The following is a 12132-nucleotide window of genomic DNA, read 5'->3' on the forward strand; positions in this document are numbered from 1 at the left end:
TGGATTGACGATTGGCTGTCAGACAGAAGGCAGAGAGTTGGGATAAAAGGTTCTTTTTCGGAATGGCAACCGGTGACAAGTGGTGTCCCGCAGGGTTCAGTGTTGGGGCCACAGCTGTTCTCCTTATATATTAACAATCTAGATGACGGGACTGGGGGCATTCTGGCCAAGTTTGCCGATGATACAAAGATAGGTGGAGGGGCAGGTAGTATTGAGGAGGTGGGGAGGCTGCAGAAAGATTTAGACAGTTTAGGAGAATGGTCCAAGAAGTGGCTGATGAAATTCAACGTGGGCAAGTGCGAGGTCTTGCACTTTGGAAAAAAGAATAGAGGCATGGACTATTTTCTAAACGGTGACAAAATTCATAATGCTAAAGTGCAAAGGGACTTGGGAGTCCTAGTCCAGGATTCTCTAAAGGTAAACTTGCAGGTTGAGTCCGTAATTAAGAAAGCAAATGTAATGCTGTCATTTATCTCAAGAGGCTTGGAATATAAAAGCAGGGATGTACTTCTGAGGCTTTATAAAGAACTAGTTAGGCCCCATTTAGAATACTGTGAGCAATTTTGGGCCCCATACCTCAGGAAGGACATACTGGCACTGGAGCGGGTCCAGCGGAGATTCACTCGGATGATCCCAGGAATGGTAGGCCTAACATACGATGAACGTCTGAGGATCGTGGGATTATATTCATTGGAGTTTAGGAGGTTGAGGGGAGATCTAATAGAAACTTACAAGATAATAAATGGCTTGGATAGGATGGACGTAGGGAAGTTGTTTCCATTAGCAGGGGAGACTAGGGCGCGGGGGCACAGCCTTAGAATAAAAGGGAGTCACTTTAGAACAGAGATGAGGAGAAATTTCTTCAGCCAGAGAGTGGTAGGTCTGTGGAATTCATTGCCACAGAGGGCGGTGGAGGCCGGGACGTTGAGTGTCTTTAAGACAGAAATTGATAAATTCTTGATTTCTCGAGGAATTAAGGGCTATGGGGAGAGAGCGGGTAAATGGAGTTGAAATCAACCATGATTGAATGGTGGAGTGGACTCGATGGGCCGAATGGCCTTACTTCCGCTCCTATGTCTTATGGTCTTATGGACACCCGGCTGGGGGCTGGTCTAAAATGGCAACGGTTCTCCGCCAAATATCGCCACGATCCTACGTTGTGCAGTCTTACGATGGAACACTGTTTTGACGAAATCGCCGAGACCTTCTAAAAGTTACACCTCGTCGACAAGTATTTCCAACACTAGAGCTGCAGGACGCTGTCAGGCAACATCCTGGAACTCCAGCAGCAGGTGGCCAAATGGACGTAAAAGACTCTGGATCTCCATGCCCACTCAGGAGGTCTACCCGGATCAGACGTGCACCCAACCGTCTGAACTTATGAACATGGACTGGCAATATCATTGCTCTGCCTTGTCTTTGTATATAAACCTAACTGTGTTTGAATTTGTGTTTAGTTACAGCTCTGCAACTAAAAAAAAGTGAAAAAGGGGGATGTAGTGATCCTCGCCTGAGTGTGTACAGAAGGGGCTGATGGGAAATGGAAGTACTACCAGGGGCAGCACGGGGACATACAAGAGTGACGCCGAAGGCCCGCCCTCGCTCAATTTGGCTGGAGAAGCAGGGGAGCAGGACAGGACGGAAGTTGAGCTCAGGGCTGCAAGTGGTTAGGCCTAGTTGCAGAGCATAGAAAAGCAGTATCTTTACAAGTGCCATTCTGTAAGTAAAAGCTAACGAAGTAATTTATTGTGGAGCACAATAAACCATCCTTCAACTGCTGAACGACTTCTAGCATTCTTTTAAGAAACATAACAACCTAGTGGAGTTGTTATGCCAGGGCACAATGGGCTTGTGAGTTGGCAATTGGGATAAGCTTTGATTATTTGAATAAAAGATGCTAATCTCAAGTATTTGATGTCTAAAGCACTCCATATGCAAGCAGAGCTCAGCACACCTCCGCCTCATTCAATTAAAATGCAGAGAGATTTCTGAACACTGGCATTCGCGTATTGATTAATAAAGTCAACCAGCGCTTTATAATTAGAAGTTTGGATAGTTTCCATGGCAATTCTTTCTTACAATAAAACAAGTCTTCACCATTAATTTCCATTGCACAGCCAGTAAGTGCAGTGTTTTCCTGATCGTGAAAGCCGGTACCAGCTCTGCCCTGATGGAGGAGTTTGACACTCATCACATGTCAGTGAGGCACACTGTTGAATCAAAAGTTCCGAGTTTTCAGTCAACACTTTTGATGGCAAGTGTCATTTCCTACAGTATTTCTTTGGAAGGAGGCTGGATTGACTGACTGATTAGCTGAGGTTGCGTATTAACCAGAAGATCCCAGATAACAAGAAAAACCTATTACTCCTTCCAGGGAATATCAAACACGCACAGAAATGTTAACACCGTCAGCATTTCCAAAACAATGAAAACCTTGAGGGCATTGTGATGAATGTAGAAATTGTGAAATATTGTATTTTTTATATATGCTGCAGTTATTAAAAGCCTGGGTTAAGATCTATATTTGTTGCAGTATTATTAAAGATCTTAGGATTGGATTTGTTGTATTATCACATGTACTGAGGTACAGTGCAAAGTATCATTCTGCGCACATATCATTCCATACATGAAAAAAAAACCATAGGATATACTTAAATGCACAATGTAAATACATAGACACAGACATCGGGTGAAGCATACTACTCAGTAGAGAAGATTTGTGAAGAGATTAAATCAGTCCAGAAGAGGATCATTCAGGAGTCTGGTAACAGCGGGGAAGAAGCTGTTTTTGTACCTGGTAGTGCGTGTTCTCAGACTTTTGTATCTCCTGCCCGATGGAAGAAGTTAGAAGAGTGAATAATTTGGGTGGGAGGGGTCTTTGATTATGCTGCCTGCTTTCCCAAGGCAGTGGGGTGTGTGGTGTAGACAGAGCCAATGGATGGGAGGCGGATTCGCGTGATGGACTGGGCTGTGATCATGACTCTCTGTAGTTTCTTATGGTCTTGGGCCGAGCAGTTGCCTTACCAGTCTGTGGCGCAGCCAGATAGGATGTTTTCTATGATACATCTGTAAAAATTGGTAAGAGTCAATGTGGACATACCGAATCCCCTTAGTTTCTTGAGGAAATATAGGTGTTTTCTTGCTTGCAGTGTTGACGTGGGTGGACCAGGACAGATTGTTGGTGATGTGCACACCTAGGAATTTGAAGCCGTCAACCATCTCCACCTCGGCACCACTGATGCAGACAGGAGTGTGTACAATACTTTACTTCCTTACTTCCTGAAGTCAATGATCAACTCTTTAGTTTTGCCAACACTGAGGAAGATATTGTTGTCGTTACACCACTCCACTAGGTTCTCTATCACCCTCCTGTACTCTTGATTCATCATTGTTCGAGATCCGACCTACTACAGTTGTGTCATCAGCAAATCTGCAGATGGAGTTGGAGCCAAATTTTGACACACAGTCATGTGTATATATATATATATATATATATATATAGAGTATGGTAGGGGGCTAAATAAGCAGCCCTGCGGGGCCCCGGTATTGAGGACTATCGTGGGGCAAGTGTTGGTGTTTATCCTTACTGATTGTGGTCTATGGGTCAGAAAGTCGAGGATCCAGTTGCAGAGGGAGGAGCAAAATCCTCAGTTTTGGAGCTTTGATCTGAGCTTGGCAGGGATTATGGTGTTGAAGACAGAGCTGTAGTCAATGAATAGGAGTCTGACGTAGGAGTCCTTGTTGTCGGGTTGCTCCAAAGATCAATGTAGGTCCAAATAGATGGCAACTGCTGTGGACCAGTTGTGGCAGTATGCGAATTGCAATGGATCAAAGAATTCTTGGAGTATGGAATTGATGTGTCTCATAATCAATCCCTCGGAACACTTCATAATGATTAATGTCAAGGCAACCGGTTGGTAGTTGTTAGGCATGTTGCCTGGTTCATGCTTGTATTGATATGATAGTGATCTTCTTGAAGCAGGTGGGAACCTCGGAAGAGTTAAGGTATCCAGACTGTGTGTCTGCAAAAGCTGTAATTAGGGAGTCGTAAATGGCAAGGTCATCATTGATTCCACAAGTTAAGGTTTCCAGAATGTGTGTTTGCAAAAGCTGTAATTAGGAAGTCGTAAAAGATGAGGTCATGCTTGATTCCGCCCATTGCTTGATTACAGATGAAGGGCTAACGGGATAGTGTTATGATTGGTGGAGATTCCCAGGAGAGTAGATAATTTCTGATGGGTTGTATTGTCTCCTCGCTAAGCAGGTCATGTGACATTTTAGTGGGATACAGATGATGTAATTATTGGGAGGAGCCATATCTCGAAGTAGTTTTTGCTGTTTGCCATAGGGGTCGAGTCTGACAAGACTTAAGCAGTACTGCCAAATGCTGCCAGGTTGAGCAGAAGTGTACTGAATCTGCTCTTGAAAGGAATTCTCTCCAAAGGTCTCTGAGCAAGTAATCTGTTTTTTAAGCACTATTTCCAAGAGGCATTTGTACGGTATTGGGTTGCTTAATTGGAGTTAGCAGCCGGTATAAATAATGAGTCTAAGTTTTTCCTTGTGTTTAAGAAATGTTTAACTGGTAATTGTAAATCTATTTTCTTTGATGTTAATGTGGTGAGCTATGTGTTTAAATTAAAGTTTATTTTAACATAATTAATACCTATTGGTCAGTCATCACTCCGGGAGTGAAGTATCCTTTCCTCAGTTATACAAATTTTTTTTTTAAATATTTGGGATTCTGGCCCAGGATCCTAAACAATGCTGGGGTCTGGTCTGGTATCTTAACTAAAGTTGGGGTCTGGGCCAGGATCCTAACCAATGCTGGGGTCTGATCTGGTATCCTAACTAAAGTTGAGGTCTGGTCCGGTATCCTAACAATCCTGGGGTCTGGTCCATGATTCCAAACAATGTTGGGGTCTGCTCCGGTATCCTAACAATGTTGGGATCTGGTCCATGATTCCAAACAACGTTGGGGTCTGCTCCGGTATCCTAACTAATGTTGGGGTCTGGTCCATGATTCCAAACAATGTTGGGGTCTGCTCCGGTATCCTAACAATGTTGGGGTCTGGTCCATGATTCCAAACAACGTTGGGGTCTGCTCCGGTATCCTAACTAATGTTGGGGTCTGGTCCGTGATTCTAACCAATGCTGGTGTCTGCTCCGGGATCCTGACAGCACATTTGGAAAAAAATATACCATTGCTGTTGGAAGGTCATTTCACTGGAAGCAACTTGGCTGAATCTGGAATGAGGGTCAGAGGGGCATTAAATAAAAACTTCAATAAAGATATCCACTCTTTGAAACTGCTGCAGAATAAACTTCAGATTTATAACAGAAAGCATGGGCAGAATTCTCCGCAAGGCCCAACGCCATTGTGAAACCCGGAGAGGTTCACGACAGCAACAGAGGCCGCTCCTTTCCCCCTATTCTCCCCCCCTCCCCCGGGGGCTAGGAGGGCCGTGCCGTAAATCTCGGCCGCGGGGCCTTGTCGCTGGCGTTAAGGCCCGGCGCACCGAGAATGACGCGGCCGGCACGCCTACTGACGTCAGCCACGCATGCGCAGGTTGGCCGGCTCCTTCCCGCCCATGCGCGGCTTACGTCACGACGGCTGACGGCTCAAACCCGCGCATGCGCGGTTGCCGTCTTCCCTTCCCCCGCCCCGCAAGACGTGGCGGCTTGATCTTGCGGGGCGGCAGAGGGGAAAGTGTGCGTCCCTTTGAGACGCTGGCCTGACGATCGGTGGGCACCGATCGCGGGCCAGTCCCCTCCCGAGCATGGCCGTGGTGCTCACTCCCCTCTCCGCCCCCCACAAACCCCATACTCACCTTTGGCGCGCTGTTCACGCCGGCAGCGACCAGGTGTGGTTGCCGCCGGCGTGAACCGGTCGGGAACGGCAGGCCGCTCGGCCCATCCAGGTCGGAGAATCGCAGGTCGCCGTGAAAAACAACGGCCCGCGATTCTCTGATTCTCCGAGCGGCGCGCCGCAAAACACGACACGCCATTTTGGGGAGGGTGGGTGAATCGCGGGGGGTTCCAGATAGGCCCTCCCGTGATTCTCCCACCCGGCGTGGGAGCAGAGAATCGCGCCCCATGTTTGGGGAGCTGGCGGTGTGGTAGTTATGTCACTGGACTAGTAAACCAGGAGCTCAGGCTAATGCCCTGAGGATAGGGTTTTGAATCCCACCACAGCAGAGTAGCTGGTGGAATTCAAATTCAATCATCAACCATTTTTTTCTTTTAAGGATGCAGACCATTTACTGCTCATCCCTAACTGCCCTTGAGAAAATGGTGGCGAGCTGCCTTCTTAAACTACTGCAGTCCCTCTGGTGTATGTACACCTAGTATGATGTTAGGAAGGGGTTTAGCCCAAGTTACAGTGAAGGAATGTTGTTATATTTCCAAATCAGGATGGTGACTGACTTGGAGGGGAATTCTAGAGGTGCTGTTCCCATATATCTGCTGTCCTTGTCCTTCTACATGGTAGCAGTCATGGGTTTGGAAGGTGCTGCCTCAGGAGGTTGGTCAGTTCCTGCAGTGTATCTTGTAGATTGCATACACTGCTGCTCCAGTGCGTCGCTGGTGGAGGGAGTGAATGTTTGTGGAAGGTATGCCAATCAAGCAGGCTGCTTTGTCCTAGATGGTGTTGAGCTTCTTCAGTGCTGCTCGAGCTGCACTCATCCAGGCAAGTGGAGATCATTCCATCACATTCCTCAAAATGGCTCGGTGGTGGAGAGGCTTTGGGGAGACAGGAGGCGAGTTACTTGCAATAGGAATCCTAATTTCTGATTTTCTCTTATAGCCATAATATTTTTATGGCTAGTCCGGCTCAGTTCCTGATCAATAGTAACCTCCAGGATGTTAAAAAGACTGCTAGGAGCAGAGTTAGAGGGATACGCATGCAGCCTTAATTGCCTTGTCCCATTCAGACTTAAATCTTGTTAGTGGGAATACATAGGGTGTCCCGCTTCAGCCAGGATGATCCACTCAAGATCCAGTCAGAATAACAGAAGAAAATTGCCTTTGCCTTCCCGTGAAAGTGGCATGAGAGCTGTATGCTCCGTTATAGTGTTACATAATGGGAACTTGTGTGTTAAGGTTAAGAAATTGCATGTAATATGTTTGTGTTAGAGCATGAAGAAAAGACTGCTAGGAGCAGAGCTAGAGGGATACACATGCAGCCTGAATTTCCTTGTCCCATTCAGACTTAATCTCGTTAGTGGGAATACATAGGATGTCTCGTTTCAGCCAGGAAGATCCACTCGAGATCCAGTGTCATTCGGGACAATCTTGTTTTACCAGCCATTGGCCCATCTGAGAGTCTGATGACCTATTTCTCCGTCAATGGATAGTTAGTTGCATATAAATGGCATAGCTCAGTTGTTTTGTATGAACAGGAGTTGGCAAGTGCCAAGATAACGAAAATAGGTTCAAGTCTGGCCACCCCAGGGAAGAAGCTTTGTTTGAGGGGGTGGGTGGAGCTTAGAGGGGAGGGAGAGAATAGAGAGAGAGAGAGAGAGAGAGAGAGAGAGAATGAGAATACTGTTTTGAACAGTTACTGGGGAAGTCTGGGAAATCGACAGAGAGGTCATGAAAGTTGCCACCGAGACAGCCTTTGTAAAAGGATTCCAATCAAATGTCAGAATAACAGAAGAAAATTGCCTTTGTCTTCCCGTGAAAGTGGCATGAGAGCTGTAAGCTCCGTTATAGTGTTACATAATGGGAACTTGTATGTTAAGGTTAAGAAATCGCATGTAATCTGTTAGTGTTAGAGCATGAAATAAAAGCTTAAATATTGTTTTCTTTTCTTTTAATAAAGTTTTTTTATAAAATAACCAAGCTCTATTTCATATTTTATCACTCCTGAAACAAATTGATCTTTCTACACAGTCTTAAAACTTAAAAACATTACGCATCTGGTTCAGCATTTTAGCCATTGTTGGGCTGACCACGCATCCGTAATAATTGTTCACGTCTCGCTGTATTTGGGCACGGGTTGCTTCAGCATCCGAGGAATCATGAATGGTGCAGAACATTGTGCAATCCATTGAAATCCCAGTTCTGACCTTACAATGGAAGGCAATTTATTGCCAAAACAAGATGGTTGGGCCTTGAAGCCTACGCTGAGGAACTCTTGCAATGATGACCTGGAAATAAGATGACTGAACTCGAAGAATCACGGCCATCTTCCTTTGTGCCAGGTATGACTCCAATCAGCAGAGGGTTTTTCCCCGATTCACACTGACTCCAGTTTTGCTAGGTTTCTTGATGTCATACTTGGGCAAATGCTGCCTTGATGTCAAAGCCAGTCACTCTCGTCTCACCCCTGGAGTTCAGCTCTTTTGCCCACATTTGAGCCCAGGTTGCAATAACATCAAGAGCTGATTGATGCTGGCAGATCCTAAAATGAGTTTCAGTTTTGCTCAGCAAGTGCTGCTGATGGCCCCTTCCTGACTCTACTGATGATCAAGGGTAGACTGATGGTGCAGTAATTGGCTGGTTTAGAATTGTCCTGCTTTTTGTGCACAGGACATACGGGGGAATTTATCACTCCCGAGTAGATAGCAATGTTGTAGCTGTGGTGATTATTAAACTATCACTGATTGTGTAAAAGCCCATCTACTTCACTGATGCCCTTCAGAGAAAGTAATCTGCCATCCTTACCTGGTCTGGCCTATATGTTTGGCTCTAGACGCCCCCCAGCTTTGTGGGTCTTAGCTGCTCTCTGAAATGGCAATTAAGGATGGCCAACAAATGTTCGCCTTGCCAGCGACACCCATATGCCACGAAAGAACGTAAAAGAATGGTGGCAAAGCATTCACATATTTTATTCATGTGCCATCCATGCTGGTCATGTGGTGTTACTGACGAAGGAAATTCATGCCCGTACGCTATTCACTGTCCAGTGACTATAGGCGTGATCTATCAGCCTCGTCGTGCCCAACCCGGGATGCAACAAGGCCACTAAATCTCGAGAGGCCTATTGCGAGATTTACTGGCTTTGTTGCACCTCACAAGGTCTAATGAGATTTCATGAGGCGTCACGATCTGAATTCCATCCATTGAGGTCAGGATCCAAATTTGCATATTCAAATGAGTAGTTAATCTCACTTGAATAAGTCTACGTCGGATCTATCCAGAGACAAGGTTCGAACAACCTCCCCTCGGAGTTGCCAAGCGGGCGCCGTTGAGCACTGGCGTCCACATATGTGGACCAGGTGAACTGGCACTTGGAGTTCTCCCAGGTCGGGTACCCTGGCACCTCCCGTGCAACCCCGGCACTTGGCACTGCCATTCTGGCACCCTGACAGTGCCACCTGGGCACGCTGGCAGTGCCACCTTGGCGTCCTGGAAATGAGAGAGTGCTCAGGTGGCACTGCCAGGCTGACAGGGATACTGCCAGGGATCACACCTGGAGGTGCCCTGCCCTTCGGGTGCAGCGGGTCGATGTCACCATAATTGTGGGGATCCAGAGGCTGCAGTGGGATGTTAGAGATCAATCCCTTCCTGCCCCGGCGAGCGGAGCTGGTTATTGCAGGAAATGAGACCAAGTGCTGCCACGGTGGGTCAATCCTCGCCGAGGCCTAGAATGAGGCAGTGTCCCATTTAATAGGGTGGTCATTCTTGGCACTGCGACACCAGCAAACACCTGGCTAAATGCAGCCGACACGGGTCTCAGTTCAATTCCGCTAAATCGTGTCCTAGCGCTCTGAGAAAGTGGAGGCCCTAGCTCGGCAGAGTCGTTTTGGGCTATGCTAGTTCCCAAAATAACACCTGAGAATAGCAAATCAGAATCAAGGCCAGACACCCTAAATTCAACACTTGAGCTATGATAAGCCTGCAGCACTCCAGCCCCTTTAGTAACTAACCTGAGAGTCTGACACATTAACATGATTTGGAAAAGTACACTGATCATTGAGGATCATTGAATTTTGTCCATTTAACTGTTACTCTGATAGCCACTGTCCCACCCCATATCTACTGCGCCCCAACAGACCCTTACCAGTGAGGCAGAAGAGGTACCAGTGGGACATTTTCCTGTTCCCAATCTCAGCCATCATTACGTGCTTTCTGAGTGAATCTGCCCATGCAGTGACAATGAGCGCACTTGGTGTCGTGGTAGTGTCACGTTGCGGGTTCAGGCCGAACCAGGTTGGGGGCGGAGTTGATTACCTTTGAGATTCACTCCAGTTGCCAAGTGGAAGGACCTTATCATGTCCTTTTCAGCTGGATGTCAATTCCCCGCTGATGATGCAGGCATAAGTCTCAGTCTGCACGGTCAGCTCAGCCTTTGTTACGAGACACATTTATCTGGCTAATTCTTTTATTGGAATCATTTTCCTCAAACAACAGACTCGAATAAGAAATTATCAACAATCCCTCAGGAGTTTCCATCTGTCCCATTTTCTAGAATTGCAATCCTCGACTAACTCAACCAGAAAGCATTTCCCGGGACTGAAATCCCTCCCCCCCCTTCTCCAAGGGAGCACAAAATGCAAATGGAAAAAAAAGTCGGAGAAAAAAAAAGAGCTTGTGGCAATAGACTCTTTATTTTTGTAATGCTGCTCGAGTTAAAAATCACTTTTACAAACTGGTATTTCACATAAAGCCAAAAAATTTGGCCCTAATGTTGACAAGGGTGAGTTTCCTCGACAGGAGTGTGCAGTTTTGGGACAGGAAACCTGGATTTGGGTTCCCACACATGCTGTGGAGTTTTAACTCCTGGGAATGGGGGCGCTGCTTCGGCTTTGCTGCGTGTCTATGAAACCTCAAAGCAGCAGGTTAGAGGTCGGTTGGGTTCAAGCTCAGGATTCTTACAAATGCCAACCTCTGACCCCGACCCCGATGTTTCCGCGGTTTGAAGCTGCCCACCCGCGCGCATTCTTGCTGCATTCTCACTGTGATATGAACACCTCATTCAAAAACCAAAAGGGACTTTCCCCAGCATCCTCAGCAGATAAGATTTCCATTCCACGTAAAGCTCGACAGAGATTTAAAACAAATGCAATTCGCTCTTCTACCAACTTCATTGGCACTCTTCGTTTTCCCCACTGAAAGGAATGGTGAAAATCTATGTTTGTGTATCCGTCAAAATTGCTCAAGCTCACTGCTGGCATGTCGGCGTCATTAGAAGCTAAGGCTGGCTCATCATCTGTTATAGGTTCCATCACCCCAGGGAAAGCACCTCAGATTCACTCCTAAGTTTCCCCCAACAAATCTCCTCTCGACTTCCCTCCCCTCGTCCCCAGGTAGATCCACATCAGCAACAACAATCATCAGGGTGGGGGTCAATGGACACTTGGGAGATGCTATTTGAAGACAGGTTAATGTGATGCCCATGTTCAAAGTGGTGGATGAAACTGTCCAAGGTAATTGCTAAACCATACTTCCACTCCATATAAAGTAACAGATTAGAGTTAACATAGGTACATTTACGGTACAATAATAAACAGGGGAGGTGGTGGTGGTGTAGTGGAATTATCACTGGATTAGTAATCCAGAGACCCAGGGTAATGCTCTGAAATGAAAAATGAAAAAAATGAAAATCGCTTATTGTCATGAGTAGGCTTCAATGAAGTTACTGTGAAAAGCCCCTAGTCGCCACATTCCGGCGCCTGTCCGGGGAGGCTGGTACGGAAATCGAACCGTGCTACTGGCCTGCTTGGTCTGCTTTAAAAGCCAGCGATTTAGCCCAGTGAGCTAAACCTGGGGTTCCATAGCAAATAAAAATCTGTAATTAAAAGTGACCATGAAACCACTGTTAATTGTTGCAAAAACCCATCTGGCTCACTAATATCCCTCAGGGAAGGAAATCTGCCATCCTAACCTGGTCTGACCAAAATGTGACTCCAGATCCAAGCACAATTTCCTTTGTTCAAGGGCAATTATCAAAGGCAGTAAATGCTGGCAAGGATACTCAGCGACTTGGTGATCCTAGGGGATGGTTGTGCATATACTGATTTAGGGTCCAGTCGTAGAACAGACCACCTTGGGATACACACACACACACGCACGAACACACTTTTCTCTTTCCAATATGTTATCTTTCTTTTAACTTACTTTCCATTTTTTTATATTATCAATAATAATTGTCATTTTTATTATCATTCAATAAAATTGTTGTTTTAATAA

At 46.2% G+C, this 12132-nt stretch overlaps 1 protein-coding gene across 2 annotated transcripts in view; it reads right to left on the minus strand.

Moving 5' to 3' along the window:
- Nucleotides 1-12132, minus strand: part of LOC119975725 (sodium/hydrogen exchanger 9-like) — a 455770-nt gene that overhangs the window by 330553 nt on the left and 113085 nt on the right. The gene's annotated exons all lie outside the window — the stretch shown is intronic.

This window comes from Scyliorhinus canicula, chromosome 13 (assembly GCF_902713615.1).
Source record: "Scyliorhinus canicula chromosome 13, sScyCan1.1, whole genome shotgun sequence".
Classification (NCBI taxonomy): Eukaryota; Metazoa; Chordata; class Chondrichthyes; order Carcharhiniformes; family Scyliorhinidae; genus Scyliorhinus; species Scyliorhinus canicula.